This window comes from Bombina bombina, chromosome 7 (assembly GCF_027579735.1).
Source record: "Bombina bombina isolate aBomBom1 chromosome 7, aBomBom1.pri, whole genome shotgun sequence".
Lineage (NCBI taxonomy): Eukaryota > Metazoa > Chordata > Amphibia > Anura > Bombinatoridae > Bombina > Bombina bombina.
Window position 1 is genome coordinate 30,889,578 of NC_069505.1, and position 14,878 is coordinate 30,904,455.

General features: G+C 42.5%; 1 protein-coding gene across 3 annotated transcripts in view; it reads right to left on the reverse strand.

Annotated features, from left to right (window-relative positions):
- Positions 1 to 14,878, reverse strand: part of PC (pyruvate carboxylase) — a 1,247,468-nt gene that overhangs the window by 1,067,242 nt on the left and 165,348 nt on the right. For all 3 annotated transcript variants that reach the window (XM_053719999.1, XM_053720000.1, XM_053720001.1), the window contains exon 2: positions 6,935 to 6,991. The gene's annotated coding sequence lies outside the window, so the exon portion shown is untranslated. The remainder of the gene's footprint in view (positions 1 to 6,934; positions 6,992 to 14,878) is intronic.

A 14,878-nucleotide genomic window follows, 5' to 3' on the forward strand; every position in this document is an offset into this window, starting at 1 on the left:
AGTAGTTATATATGTACCCAGCATAAGGTCTGCACACACAGTAGTTATATATGTACCCAGCATAAGGTCTGCACACACAGTAGTTATATGCATACCCAGCAAAAGGTCTGCACACACAATAGTTATATGCATACCCAGCATAAGGTCTGCACACACAGTAGTTATATACATACCCAGCATAAGGTCTGCACACACACAGTAGTTATATACATACCCAGCATAAGGTCTGCACACACAGTAGTTATATATGTACCCAGTATGATGTCTGCACACACACAGTAGTTATATATGTACCCAGCATAAGGTCTGCACACACAGTAGTTATATGCATACCCAGCAAAAGGTCTGCACACACAATAGTTATATGCATACCCAGCATAAGGTCTGCACACACAATAGTTATATGCATACCCAGCATAAGGTCTGCACACACAATAGTTATATGCATACCCAGCATAAGGTCTGCACACACAATAGTTATATGCATACCCAGCATAAGGTCTGCACACACATAGTAGTTATATGCATACCCAGCATAAGGTCTGCACACACATAGTAGTTATATGCATACCCAGCATAAGGTCTGCACACACACAGTAGTTATATATGTACCCAGCATAAGGTCTGCACACACACAGTAGTTATATGCATACCCAGCATAAGGTCTGCACACACAGTAGTTATATGCATACCCAGCATAAGGTCTGCACACACAGTAGTTATATGCATACCCAGCATAAGGTCTGCACACACAGTAGTTATATGCATACCCAGCAAAAGGTCTGCACACATAGTAGTTATATGCATACCCAGCATAAGGTCTGCACACACAGTAGTTATATACATACCCAGCATAAGGTCTGCACACACAGTAGTTATATACATACCCAACATAAGGTCTGCACACACAGTAGTTATATATGTACCCAGCATAAGGTCTGCACACACACAGTAGTTATATATGTACCCAGCATAAGGTCTGCACACACACAGTAGTTATATGCATACCCAGGATAAGGTCTGCACACACAGTAGTTATATGCATACCCAGCATAAGGTCTGCACACACAATAGTTATATGCATACCTAGCAAAAGGTCTGCACACACAATAGTTATATACATACCCAGCATAAGGTCTGCACACACAGTAGTTATATGCATACCCAGCATAAGGTCTGCACACACAGTAGTTATATACATACCCAGCATAAGGTCTGCACACACAGTAGTTATATATGTACCCAGCATAAGGTCTGCACACACAGTAGTTATATGCATACCCAGCATAAGGTCTGCACACACAGTAGTTATATGCATACCCAGCATAAGGTCTGCACACACAGTAGTTATATGCATACCCAGCATAAGGTCTGCACACACAGTAGTTATATGCATACCCAGCATAAGCTCTGCACACACAGTAGTTATATATGTACCCAGCATAAGGTCTGCACACACAGTAGTTATACATGTACCCAGCATAAGGTCTGCACACACAGTAGTTATATATGTACCCAGCATAAGGTCTGCACACACAGTAGTTATATGCATACCCAGCATAAGGTCTGCACACACAGTAGTTATATGCATACCCAGCATAAGGTCTGCACACACAATAGTTATATGTATACCCAGCATAAGGTCTGCACACACAGTAGTTATATGCATACCCAGCATAAGGTCTGCACACACAGTAGTTATATATGTACCCATCATAAGGTCTGCACACACACAGTAGTTATATGCATACCCAGCATAAGGTCTGCATACACAGTAGTTATATGCATTCCCAGCATAAGGTCTGCACACACAATAGTTATATGCATACCCAGCATAAGGTCTGCACACACAGTAGTTATATATGTACCCATCATAAGGTCTGCACACACACAGTAGTTATATGCATACCCAGCATAAGGTCTGCATACACAGTAGTTATATGCATACCCAGCATAAGGTCTGCACACACAGTAGTTATATGCATTCCCAGCATAAGGTCTGCACACACACACAGTAGTTATATGTATACCCAGGATAAGGTCTGCACACACAGTAGTTATATATGTACCCAGCATAAGGTCTGCACACACAGTAGTTATATGCATACCCAGCATAAGGTCTGCACACACAGTAGTTATATGCATACCCAGCATAAGGTCTGCACACACAGTAGTTATATATGTACCCAGCATAAGGTCTGCACACACAGTAGTTATATGCATACCCAGCATAAGGTCTGCACACACAGTAGTTATATGCATACCCAGCATAAGGTCTGCACACACAGTAGTTATATATGTACCCAGCATAAGGTCTGCACACACAGTAGTTATATGCATACCCAGCATAAGGTCTGCACACACAGTAGTTATATGCATACCCAGCATAAGGTCTGCACACACAGTAGTTATATATGTACCCAGCATAAGGTCTGCACACACAATAGTTATATGCATACCCAGCATAAGATCTGCACACACAGTAGTTATACATGTACCCAGCATAAGGTCTGCACACACAGTAGTTATATGCATACCCAGCATAAGATCTGCACACACAGTAGTTATATATGTACCCAGCATAAGGTCTGCACACACAGTAGTTATATACATACCCATCATAAGGTCTGCACACACAGTAGTTATATATGTACCCATCATAAGGTCTGCACACACAATAGTTGTATGCATACCCAGCATAAGGTCTGCACACACAGTAGTTATATGCATACCCAGCATAAGGTCTGCACACACACAGTAGTTATATATGTACCCAGCATAAGGTCTGCACACACAGTAGTTATATGCATACCCAGCATAAGGTCTGCACACACAGTAGTTATATATGTACCCAGCATAAGGTCTGCACACACAGTAGTTATATATGTACCCAGCATAAGGTCTGCACACACAGTAGTTATATGCATACCCAGCATAAGGTCTGCACACACAGTAGTTATATATGTACCCAGCATAAGGTCTGCACACACAGTAGTTATATATGTACCCAGCATAAGGTCTGCACACACAGTAGTTATACATGTACCCAGCATAAGGTCTGCACACACAGTAGTTATACATGTACCCAGCATAAGGTCTGCACACACAATAGTTATATGCATACCCAGCATAAGATCTGCACACACAGTAGTTATATACATACCCAGCATAAGGTCTTCACACACAGTAGTTATATACATACCCAGCATAAGGTCTTCACACACAGTAGTTATATACATACCCAGCATAATGTCTGCACACACAGTAGTTATATGCATAACCAGCATAAGGTCTGCACACACAGCAGTTATATGCATACCCAGCATAAGGTCTGCACACACAGCAGTTATATGCATACCCAGCATAAGGTCTGCACACACAGTAGTTATATACATACCCAGCATAAGGTCTGCACACACAGTAGTTATATGCATACCCAGCATAAGGTCTGCACACACAGTACTTATATACATACCTAGCATAAGGTCTGCACACACAGTAGTTATATGCATACCCAGCATAAGGTCTGCACACACAGTAGTTATACATGTACCCATCATAAGGTCTGCACACACAGTAGTTATATATGTACCCAGCATAAGGTCTGCATACACAGTAGTTATACATGTACCCAGCATAAGGTCTGCACACACAGTAGTTATATATGTACCCAGCATAAGGTCTGCACACACAGTAGTTATACATGTACCCAGCATAAGGTCTGCACACACAGTAGTTATACATGTACCCAGCATAAGGTCTGCACACACAGTAGTTATATATGTACCCAGCATAAGGTCTGCACACACAGTAGTTATATACATACCCAGCATAAGGTCTGCACACACAGTAGTTATATGCATACCCAGCATAAGGTCTGCACACACAGTAGTTATACATGTACCCAGCATAAGGTCTGCACACACAGTAGTTATATATGTACCCAGCATAAGGTCTGCACACACAGTAGTTATATACATACCCAGCATAAGGTCTGCACACACAGTAGTTATATACATACCCAGCATAAGGTCTGCACACACAGTAGTTATATACAGTATCTCACAAAAATAATTACACCCTCACATTAATTGTAAATATGTTATTATATCTTTTCATGTGACAACACTGAAGAAATGACATTTTGCTACAATGTAAAGTAGTGAGTGTACAGCCTGTAAAACAGTGTAAATTTGCTGTCCCCTCAAAATAACTCACACAGTCATTAATGTCTAAACCGTTGGCAACAAAAGTGAGTTCACCCCTAAGTGGAAATGTCCAAATTGGGCCCAATTAGCCATTTTCCCTCCCCGGTGTCATGTGACTCGTTAGTGTTACAAGGTCTCAGGTGTGAATGCGGAGCAGGTGTGTTAAATTTGGTGTTATCGCTCTCACACTCTCTCATACTGATCACTGGAAGTTCAACATGGCCCCCCATGGCAAAGAACTCTCTGAGGATCTGAAAAAAAGAATTTTTGCTCTACATAAAGATGGCCTAGGCTATAAGATGATTGCCAAGACCCTGAAACTGAGCTGCAGCACGGTGGGTAAGACCATACAGCGGTTTCACAGGACAGGTTTCACCCAGGACAGGCCTCACCATGTTCAACCAAAGAAGTTCAGTGCACATGCTCAGTGTCATATCCAGAGGTTGTCTTTGGGAAATAGACGTATGAGTGCTGCCAGCATTGCTGCAGAGGTTGAAGGGGTGGGGGGTCAGCCTGTCAGTGCTCAGACCATACGCCGCACACTGCATTAAATTGGTCTGCATGGCTGTCGTCCCAGAAGAAAGCCTCTTCTAAAGATGATGCACAAGAAAGCCTGCAAACAGTTTGCTGAAGACAAGCAGGCTAAGTATATGGATTACTGGAACAATGTCCTGTGGTCCGATGAGACCAAGATAAACTTATTTGGTTCAGATGGTGTGTGGCGGCAACCAGGTGAGGAGTATAAAGACAAGTGTGTCTTGCCTACAGTCAAGCATGGTGGTGGGAGTGTCATGGTCTGGGCCTGCATGAGTAGTGACTGCACTGGGGAGCTATTTAATTGAAGGAACCATGAATGCCGTGTACTGTGACATACTGAAGCAGAGCATGATCCTCTTCTTTTGGAGACTGGGCCACAGTGCAGTATTCCAACATGATAACGACCCCAAACATACCTCGAAGATGACCACTGCCTTTCTAAAAAAGCTGAGGGTAAAGGTGATGGACTGGCCAAGCATGTCTCCAGACCTAAACCCTATTGAGCATCTGTGGGGCATCCTCAAACGGAGGGTGGGGGAGTGCAAGATCTCTAACATCCACCAGCCCAGTGATGTCGTCATGGAGGAATGAAAGAGGACTCCAGTGGCAACCTGTGAAGCTCTGGTGAACTCCATGCCCAAGAGGGTTAAGGCAGTGCTGGAAAATAATGGTGGCCACACAAAATATTGACACTTTGGGTCCAATTTGGACATTTCCACTCAGGGGTGTACTCACTTTTGTTGCCAACAGTTTAGACATTAATGGTTGCATGTTGAGTTATTTTTAGGGGACAGCAAATTTACACTGATATACAGGCTGTACACTCACTACTTTACATTGTAGCAAAGTGTAATTTCTTCAGTGTTGTGACATGAAAAGATATAATAAAATATTTACAAAAATGTGAGGGGTGTACTCACTTTTCTAAAGATACTGTATGTAGCCAGCATAAGGTCTGCACACACAGTAGTTATATATGTACCAACCACCGACCCGCCCACGCAGTCATTGACCCGCCCACGCAGCCGAATTGCCCACACAACCACCGACCCATGCAACCACGACCCGTCCTTGCAACAAACCCGCCCAAGCAACCGACCCCCCACACAACCACCGACCCGCCCATACAACCACCGACCCACCCACACAACCACTGATTTGCTCACTGCCAAACAAAACAGGCCCAAGAGTTGACTACTGAGGCACACCAATAGTGACTGTCCAATCATTTGTATGCATTCTACCACCTCTCCTTAATTTGTTAAATAGGATACCCACGTAGGCTCAGGAGTTGCTGATTGGTGTCTGCACATATATGTCTCATCTTATTGGCTCATCCAATGTGTTAACTAGTTTCCAGTGATGCATTGCTTCTTCTTCAACAACAAAGGATAACCTGATTAACAAATTTTTGGGTTTCATGTTCCTTTAACATTTTACCCAACTAGTCTGTGCAAGGCAGTGTGTAAGAATTTATGTGGGAAAGTGTTAAATGCTTTAATTTAAGCTAGAGATTCACTGCTCCCTGCAATATATAACGTTAGTTACATCGTCAAAGTAATCATCTAGATTAGTCCAACAGTATCTTCCTGCAGAAAAAAAAGCATTAAAGGGACAGTAAAGTCATAAGATATTAATGATTTAGACAGAGCATACAATTTTAAACAATTTTCCAATGTACTTCTATTATTTAATTTGCTTTCTTCTCTTGTTATCCTTTGCTGAAAGGCTTATCTAGGAAAGCTCAGGAGCAGCAAATAACCTAGGTTCTAGCTGCTTATTGGTGGCTACATAAATATACTGATTGTCATTGGCTCACCCATATGTTCATTTAGAAACCAATAGCGCATTGCTGCTCCTTCAACAAATGATACCATGAGAATGAAGCAAATTTGATAATAGAAGTAAATTGGAAAGTTGTTTAAAATTGTATGTTCTACCTTAATCATGAAAGAAAATGCTTGGGTTTCATTTCCCTTTAATGCTGTAAGTGGCCAGAGGACTAACAGGGCGATATTAATCAGTCTATTACCCCCTGTAATCCAGAACACTTCCTGTGCTGACTGATTCATTAAATCAGCTAATGGTGCAAATACATAGATTTAGGTTTGCTTAAAGCCTTTGTATTAATATTAATTGGTCCCACAGGACAATAACACATCACACTTTATGTAACCGTAGATTCTCACCGTAGGTGTTTAGCAGCGTAATTCCAAGAGGGAATCTCAGCAGGTCCAGCGACGCTCCTGAAAGGAAAACAAAATCCATTTGTAATATAAAAAAAAGGTGAAGTCTCTCATTTAACACAGATATATTTTGTGTGAGACTAAATGGGGTTAGTGTCCTATTATCCAAGAAAGGATGTTATTAGCAGGTTCTGATGAATTGTAGTGAACAAACATGACAGTGAAATTGGGACATTAACCTCTTCACTACCAGGACTTTTAGGGTAAAACTTGACCAAAATATTGGAGAATTTTTTTTTTTTATTTACCTGTCAAAACTATATATATAAAAAAAAAAAAATTAAGTAGACAACCTAAATGTATTGATCTAGGCCCAGTTTGGTATATTTCATGCCACCATTTCACCGCCAAAAGGGATCAAATTAAAAAAAAAAGTTAACTTTTTCACAAACTTTGGGTTTCTCACTGAAATTATTTACGTACCGCTTGTGCAATCATGGCACAAATGGTTGTAAACAGCTTCTCTGGGATCCCCTTAGTCCAGAAATAGCAGACATTTATGGATTTGCCATTGCTTTTTGGTAATTAGAAGGCCGCTAATTGCAGCTCCAGATACGTCCCACCCCCTGATCCCTACTTGATCCCTCCCAAACAGCTCTCTTCCCTCCCTCAACCCTCACTGGTCACCACCATCTTAGCTACTGGCAGACAGTATCTAAAAACAAATTCTGTAGTGTAATGGTCCCCACACGTCCACCCTCAGACAATTGTTAGTTAGGGACCCCCCACTCCCCCTTTTTTGTGTAGTGTACCTCCTCATCCCTCCCTCCCTCTAACTTTATTATTTATTTTTTTTCCCATTTGTAGGGTCCTCCAAGTCCCTCCCCCCTGTGCTGCTGGGTTGACCCCCGGATTCCCTCCCACCCCTCCTGCCGGCACCAGCAGATGGTGACACAGTGCCACATATTCACTTCTGCCCCAGAGGGAGGTGTATAAGGGGCAAATTAATTAATAATAAAACACAGCTAAAAAAAAAGGTAAAATATTTAGGCAAAACTACTGCAAATGTACATCAAGTTAAAGGGACACTGAACCCAATTTTTTGCTTTCATGATTCAGATAGAGCAGCAATTTTAAGCAATTTTCAAATGTACTCCTATTATCAATTTGTCTTTGTTCTCTTGCTAACTTTATTTAAAAAGCAGGAATGTAAAGCTTAAGAGCCGGCCCATTTTTGGTTCAGAACCTGGGTTATGCTTGATTATTGGTGAATGAATGTAACCACCAATAAGCAAGCCCTACCCAGGCTACTGAACCTAAAATGGGCCGGCTCCTAAGCTTTACATTCCTGCTTTTTAAATAAAGATAGAAAGAGAAAAAAGAAAATTGAGAATAGGAATAAAACATAAATTATGCTTACCAGATAATTTCCTTTCCTTCTGTACAGGGAAAGTCCACAGCTGCATTCAATACTTGTGGGAATACAGAACCTGGCCACCAGGAGGCGGCAAAGACACCCCAGCCATAGGCTTAAATACCTCCCCCAATCATTCTGCCGACGGAACAAGGAACAGTAGGAGAGACATCAGGGTGAAAAAGGGCCCAGAAGAAAAAAAATAAATTTAGGGCCACCCATCAGAGACAAGGTCGGGAGCTGTGGACTCTCCCTGTATAGAAGGAAAGGAAATTATCTGGTAAGTCATACTTTATGTTTTCCTTCTAAATACAGGGAGAGTCCACAGCTGCATTCATTACTTGTGGGAAACAATACCCAAGCTACAGAGGACACTGAATGCTAACAGGAGGCAACAAATAAGAGGCGGCCCAACCAGAGGGCACCACAGCCTGCAAGAAAACCAAACTCCCACGGCTTCATTGACAGAAGCAAAAAATTAAACGCCATAAGAATGTTAGGAGGACCAAGCAGCCGCCCAACAATCAGAACCATAGGATCTCATGTCAGAGGCCCAAAAAGATGTCACTGCACTCGAACTGAGCCATAAACCTCCAAGGAGGCTCGTGTCCCACAGTCCCCTAGGAACAGCGAAAAACACTTCTTCACCAACAAGGAGGAAGTCAATCAGCTTCCAGCTTCTATTTTTATGAAGTCTGACAGAAATCTCAGGGTAAGATTCCCCCCCCCCCCCCCAAAAAAAAAGAACCTCTAACCATTTGGACAAGGAGAAAAAACTCGGGAGACCACTTTAAGGAAGAACGTATTGCAAATTGAAACACAGAAACTATGATACATAGAAAAACTATGATACGTAGAAAAACAATCTACAGCCAAAATAGGTCAATGAATAAGAATTCAAAGACCACCAACTGCACAGGCACAAAGATAACCCAATGCAAACCCTGAAGGATAAATCTAACCCCAAAAAGGAGCAAGGAATTGACTTGCCGGCCCTGCCACAGGCAGAGCCCTAGCAAAACTGAATACCTGAAAGACCAATGAACCTCTGGAACAAGAGTACAAACAGAGAGCAAAAACTGCTTGTGAAATCACATACCAGAGAAGGAACTACAGCTGGTAACTATCTGTAACCTTCCACTTGCCAGGCAGCTAACTCAACAGGCTATCTTTGCTGGCTGCCCCTTTGAACAAGAACTAGCAAGACCAGCCCTTCTTCAACTCAATCTAGAGGGGAAGAAGAACACTCCAGGATCCAGAAGAGAGTCAGGACAAGCTGGCTCCTCTCGACAAAAATAGAGGGAGTCCTCCACACTTAAAATAGATAACGAAGCACCAGGTACGAGCTGAAAGAAGTACTGAAAACCTTTCCAGAAAACAACCTTCTCTCACAATTCACTCAGGAAGAAAAGATCCCAAGACGCATAGAGACCCTGCAAGAAGGGAACTCTCATGGCAGATAAGCATTTAAACCGGAATTATGAACTCGCGGGCAAAAAAGGAGCAACAGACTCACTGACGCCCACTCCAGATAGGATCGAGCCATCCTCGAAAAAGAGAGACATGGCCGAGAAAAAGAAAGTTAAAATAAACCTCCTCAGAATCTTAAGAAAATTGCCACAGCAGAATTCAACTCCAAACCTACAACTTGCTAGGCCGGGAACTCATTTTAGTCCACATAGTCCAGCGGACCTCAACTGAGAACTCAAACTGCTTACCATTTGAAAAACTCTGGATAGTCAGATCAAACGAATGATTGTAAGGAACATCCATTCCGGAAGAGCACGCTCAGAGAATGGATGGATGCCAAGAGCCACCGCCCACCACCAAATTTGAGACCCTCCCCTATGCAGGAGGAACTCACTAACTCAGAAATAATCCATTAACCAAAGAGGTCCCGACTGGCATGAACCCAGAAGACCAGACCTCAGAGCAAAATGCACGACTGAAAAAACCACAAGGATGCTTTGAAGGAAAATCCTGATCCACACACCCCAGAAAACACTCTCTCCCTGCTGACGGGGAACAGACCAAGACAAAACTGCCCCGGGGAACCTAGGATAAAAATCCCCAACACCGGGAGATCTGGACCGAACACTGGAGAACGATTCCCCAACAGGTAATCCACAAAAAATCTAACACAGAGTCAAAAGCCCAAAGCTATGCCGAAGACTCAGCCTGGGCTGAATCCACACAGCGCCAACTAAGACTTGAAGGTGAATTGGAGGGCAGAACCCGATGGCAGTAATTCTAACTTCGTAAGCTCTAAGGCAAAGAGCCTTCCTGTCTGAAAGACCAAGCTGCATCCAAAGGATCCAACACCAGAACTCAGGTCTAGGTCCACCTCTAAGGATGGAACCAGCAGGAAGCAAATCCCAAAAGGTCTACTAGCAGACGCTGAAGAAACCAGAAACGCCAAGACTCGGGAGCCACTGCGACACCTAGAAATATGCTACTGCCACATTAAACCCCAGATCCCAAAACTTAAGACCAAAGTGAAGTTCCGGAAGACAAACAGTCCCTAAGAACCGGACCTGCTTAAACAAGCATGTTTTAAAATGACATCCCGCGACAGCCGCCGGATTGGAACCATCAACCTTCGAGATGCAAAACCACAGAGATAACTACCAGGCTACACTGGACTGCTTTGAACAGGAAAGACATCCTTCTTCCTAAATCCAGGTAGAGAGAACCGTGTAATCTCTCTGACAAAGATCTAATAAGTTCTGCTTAAAAATCATCAGACCCAGAAAAGACGGGAAAACCCCTCCCCTTATTGGGCCATTTGCCAACAGTGTATGACACTGCGAAGAGTATCAGGACAAGACCCCAAAAGTCACCTAGTCCAGAAAAACAGAATGAAAAGCTCAACTCCGGCCTCTAGGATCCCCGGACCCATACTATCCAGCATCAAGTGCCCATCCAGAAGAACCGAAGATAGGTCCCGTCTGTCTTTCGGTATAGATGGACCCGCTCTACCTGGACCAGAATAATTAGAGAAAGGGAAGAAAAGACTGAACTAATACCCAAAACAGGTCCTGCCTGTCCTAAAGGGTACGACACGTCTGTCATAAACACAAAACTTAAGTTCCAGCAGTGCTAGGAACTGAAAAGAAACAAATAAAGAAACAAGCTGAGGCTTAAACTTTCATATCTATAAAATAGAGGAAAAAATCACCACGACCAAAGATCCAGAAGCTTCCATCGGAAGACATCCATTTCGACCATCAAGAACAGGAACAATCCAAGTGACGAAACTCCAAAAGAGTTTCCACAAGAACCCCAAGCTCTTAAAACAAAAACTATCCAAAACGGATTAGAAATGAAAACGGTTAAACGCACCAAAAGGACTTCAAAAGGGTGTGCAAAACGAACAGATCCTGCCTGTGTATAACACAAACCCCCCAAAGAGCTCAGGACTGGGATTCTATAACTATATACAAAGAGACGATAAAGTAGAGGATCCCCCTCTCCACTCATCTAATCAAGATCGTTATCTGATATAGAGGACTGAGATCCACCTGACAGATCAGGACTGGGGACTTCTATCACCACCAGCCTCAGAGGGAACCGCACTCCCAGATGACACAGCGGCCCATGTGTAGGAGAGCACAGATTAACCCTTCGCTTGCCCATAGGAGGAAGAGGTAAACTCGCTAAAGTCATAGAGATGGCCATGCGAAAATGCGCAGTAACCTCCGGTGGAAAAAAGTCTCCCTCAGACGAAGGAGTAATGGCACTTAGGGGTACTGCATGTGTAGGATAAGATTCTAGTGAACGTATCTCACGGGACGAGGAATCCTCAGAGGTAGATGGCTCAGCAGTCTCTAACATCTCAACATTGTTTGAAGAAAACACCTTATTGCGGCATATGGAACATTATTGAGCAGGCTGGTCAACCCGGTTGTCCTCACAACACATGCAGGTATCAAAATCGGTATCAGAGGAAACGTCTAGGATATCCGAAACCTCCATAATACTAAATATGAGTTTTGGGCAAAAACAACTGGCACCTTAAAACCCCCAATGGCTGGGGCACTCACCACCTCCTATGGCCCAGACAGGTAGAGAAATTAACTCTTCTCCACAGTCACTTTGGCAAGAATCGGAAATGGGGAAACAAGACGGGACTACTCCCAGTCACATGGTGCCAGCTTAAAGGGACATTGAACCCAATGTTTTTCTTTTGTGATTCAGATAGAGCATGCAATTTTAAGCATCTTTCTAATTTACTCCTATTATCAATTTGTCTTCGTTCTCTTGCTATCTTTATTTAAAAAAGAAGGCATCTAAGCTTTTTTTTTGGTTCAGCACTCTGGATAGCACTTTATTGGTGGATGAATTTATCCACCAATCAGCAAGAACCACCCAGGTTGTTCACCAAAAATGGGCTGGCATCTAAACTTACATTCTTGCATTTCAAATAAAGATACCAAGAGAATGGAGAAAATGTGATAATAGGAGTAAATTAGAAAGTTGCTTAAAATGTCATGCTCTATCTGAATAACTAAAGAAAAAAATTGGGTTCAGTGTCCCTTTAATAAAACTGTGCAACTCTATAACCTGTATGTTCCATATCAGCCAAAGAGCCTAAAATATCCTAAAATTACACATACGCAGTCAAATCACATAACAAACATGATTAAAAAGACCCCACTGTTAAATAATCACCCTCAGTAGATACTAACCCTTGATTCCATAAAGATAAAGGAGTCCCACTGAGACCCTGTCTTCTATCGTTAACATGGGTGTTCTGTGGATCAGCAACACGGTTTTTCAAGTTTGACAGATAGTAGAAGCGCCTCTGGCATGGACTTGAGTAATGAAAGCAAGCAGTGAAACTCGTCAACGCTGATTGCTTATAGGAGATGTTAATCTGAGTCTGGGTGGTTTCGCAGAAAGACTCTCCCTGCATCTCTAACTTTCATCAATGCTCTCACTGAGAGGCTGACAAGACTACTTAAAACTCCAGTTCCATCCAGAAGGGCAGGTACCCCTCATAAGGAACTACTCCGAAACAATTTCCGACACTTCTCTGCCAACCTCCTGTGACGAAAGGCAAAGAATGACTGGCGAATGAGGGAAGTGGGTATTTAAGCCTTTGGCTGGGGTGTCTTTGTCTCCTCCTGGAGGCCAGGTTCTGTATTCCCACAAGTAATGAATGCAGCTGTGGACTCTCCCTGTATTTAGAAGGAAATTAGAAAGTTGCTGCTCTATCTGAATCATTAAAGAAAAAAAATTGGGTTTAGTATCCCACACAGATGGAAAAGGTAAAATATCTAGACAAAACTACTACAATGTACTTCAAGTTAAATCTGTGTATTAAGATTTGAATATAATGCTTCACATTAAACAATATTTATATCTATTACTTTGTATCATATATTTGGAAAGAAAATTAAACAGCAGTGATGGCAGAGTTAAAGGGACACTAAACCCAATTTTTTTCTTTCATGACTCTTGGTGCTGAACCTAAAATGGTCCGGCTCCTAAGCTTTACATTCCTGCTTTTTAAATAAAGATAGCAAGAGAACGAAGAAAAACGGATAATAGGAGTACATTAGAAAGTTACTTAAAATTGCTGCACTATCTGAATCATGAAAGAAATAAAAACAAATTATGCTTACCTAATAATTTCATTTCCATCTGTGGGAGGAGAGTCCACTGCTTCATTCATTACTTGTGGGAATTAAGAACCTGACCACCAGGAGGGGGCATAGACACCCCACCCAAAGGCTTAAATACCTCCCCCACTCCCCCCATCTTTTCTCCCAAAAACAGATTCCGCCTAAGCAAAAACATAAAATTTGTAAAACTTTTAAAAAAACAAAACAAAATTATGCTTACCTGATAATTTTATTTGCATCTGTGGGAGGAGAGTCCACTGCTTCATTCATCACTTTTGGGAAATAAGAACCTGGCCATCAGCAGGAGGCAAAGACACCCCAGCCAAAGGCTCAAATACCTCCCCCACTCCCCTCATCCCACAGTCATTCTGCCAAGGAACAATAGGAGAAATATCAGGATATAAATGGTGCCCGAAGATTAACATAAATTTAGGTCCGCCCGCTGGAGAACGGGCGGGTGCAGTAGACTCTCCTCCCACAGATGGACATGAAATTATCAGGTAAGCATGATTTATGTTTTCCATCTTAATGGAAAATGCTTCATTCATCACTTTTGGGAACAAATACAAAAGCTCTAGAGGGCACTGAATGAAAAAAAACGGGAGGGTAAAAGGAGGCAGACCCTATACTGAGGGCACCAGCGCCTTTCTCCCAAAAGCTGCTTCCGCCGAAGCAAAATAGTCAGGTGGCTGTCTTACAAATCTGCTCCATAGAAGCCTCATTATTAAAAGGTCCACGAAGAGGCCACAGCTCTAGTCGAGTGAGCCGTAATCCTCTGAGGAGGCTTGTGTCCCGCTGTCTCATATGAGACTTCATAGAGAAGTTGCACAGAAATCTTCATCTCTTTCCTGTTTCAGAGTAAATAGTACATACCAGCACTATTTTAAAATAACAAACTCTTGATTG